Genomic DNA, 2510 nt, shown 5'->3' with positions numbered 1-2510 from the left:
AAAAGCATCATACATTCTGTTAACAAATAGTTTGGGATATAGTAAATACTTGCTAAAATTCTTACAATAATATTCTTCTAGTGTCTCTTAAATTTTTCAAATAAACAGTTCTTTAAAAGTAAAATAAAGTAAAATAAAAGTTAAATATTTTTCCACAAGAAGCCTGTTTTTAATTTTCCTTTTGAGTTCCAACACATTTAAAGTTGAGTAAGTTTTAAGTCTACAAGTGAAAATATACTGTTTTACAATATAACTTAATAGGTTTTGTATTTTATACAAATGGTAGTTTTTATATTTACCAAAAAGTATACTTTGCTTATCAAACATTAGAGACAACCTGTAGTTTCTTAAAAATAACTCTTCAATGCCACTCCATAGTTCTTTTACTAATGGGCATCTATACTACTATATTAAAATAATAGACTCGAATTTTTAGTCTTTAATACCGAGAAATCGGAAGAATACTGTCTTTTGTTTTATATATTTTAAACATCATTGGTACTTGAAGTTTACCAATTTGTTTTTATTTTTTCTCAGTTAAGCTTCGCTTATTAATAATCAGCGAAAATTCCTCAAAAAATCCCGGAAATCACCTGAATTGTTTGGATTTTACAATCTTGCGCTTGCGCAATATATTCACGCTAACGGGATCTTTAGTTTGTTTCCATAATATCACATCTGCATGAATAAACTCAGAAATGATAAAACAGATACGGGTAAATTTTCATTGGACTTTTGCTATATATTCTGTTCATATATATTTATTTTAATGATTTCTTAAGAGAGAAAGTATAAAATTACAAATATACATTTCAACTAAGTTCTTATACTTTTGTCTTCGTGATGACAAAAATAGTTGATTACATGCAAAAAAGTAACATTATATTTGTTAGGAGAGTGAAGATAGAATATGTTTTATCGTAAAAATGAATAATGTCCTACGGACCCAGTTTTACAAAAAAAAAAAATACGTGCACGTTGGTGAAAAGGTGTTGAATTCTTCCATTCTCTGAATTAAAATTTTTAGTTGAAAGGTATTTGCAGTCTCAAAAAGGTTTGTTGTGATGAATTTGACTATCATTTTCAAGGCAACTTCATTAATTTTCTCCAAAATCGTTCCGGAGCGATTCTGCAATTTTCTGCTACATTACGGGTATACGGGATGCATTCTAACTAGCTGTGGTGAGGGCCTTTCCCGAGACACAGTTAGATTATTCAAATTAAGGAAAGTGTAGTGAAACTAATAGCATTATTGTAGGCCAATAGCTTTGTTATGTAAATGTCAATAATAAGGTGTGTCGATGTACCTATTTCGTAAATGTCCGATATGCAATGTCAACCCGTGCACGCACGGGTCAAAGTCTAGTTGTACAAAAAGATGACTGCTTGTTTCAAAATCTTGTTTACAAAAAGAACATTTAGGAGGTTCAATAAGTTTAAGATTATGTAAGTAATAATTTGTTGGTAAAATCCTGTGTAAAATTTGGAATTGTAACTAATGGAATTTAGATTCTTTGGTTGTCTTTAAAGGAAGTTCAAATATATCAAACCAGTCGTTCTCATTAAATATCGTGTCATTATCTTCCCATTTAAGTATTGCTTTATTTTGGACCCTCTTTTCCCTTATCAAAATGTTATACATATCTTTACATCCTTTTCTATTTTTGTAGAATATGGCTAGTGTGTTTGGGATATATGGTCAAACTGTTGGTTTAATTTCTTTTATATTGCATTCACCTATTCGTTTTAATATACTCTTTTTTAGACCATTATATTCAACAAAGTTAGACTTAATACAAAGCTCAATGAAAGATTCGGAACTTCTAAAGTCACCATCTATATCAAAAAGGTCAAGGATGCAAACAATACCAGCATTAAAAAAAACCTTTTCAAAAATGTACTTTCCTTGTTAAATTTACCCGTGGGTTATACCATATGTGTTCATAAAGTGGATCGGTGTTTTGGGAGATTATCTCGCTTATTTTTATGTTACTTAGGAACACCTCTGACCGAAATGTGTTACCTATACTTCTCTGTGTTTAAGTACATAATCCGAGCCCTCTATACATAAGTCATTTATTTTTATTTACATTTGAGCTTCTAATAAATTACATATGATATAAAATACATACTCCCAAAAAAGTGGGGGGGGGGGAGGGCAACTCCATGATAATCCCATTTTTTATATGTAAATTTTAAAAAATTTGTTGCTGCGAGAAAAAGTGGGGGGGGGGGGGCCAGGCCCCCCCTGGCCCCCCTGATGCTACGTGCCTGCTCGCGCTTCGTACTGTGTATATGTTATGTAACAGTCTTTTGTTCACTCCTGACAGAAAAAACCCTGCAATCCACACAGAATATACAGGAAAATCACAGAGGTCACCTGGACAAAGAATGTATACACATGTATACACGTGCCCGAGTACCTAAGATTAATGATTTCATCATATGCATTAAACAAGACCAGACATCAGTTTTTCTTTACAAATTCAATTAATTACTTAGTAAGGTTC

This window comes from Crassostrea angulata, chromosome 10 (genome assembly GCF_025612915.1).
Source record: "Crassostrea angulata isolate pt1a10 chromosome 10, ASM2561291v2, whole genome shotgun sequence".
Lineage (NCBI taxonomy): Eukaryota > Metazoa > Mollusca > Bivalvia > Ostreida > Ostreidae > Magallana > Magallana angulata.
The sequence above is the reverse complement of the archived record's forward strand: the minus strand, read 5'-3'. Positions refer to the sequence as shown.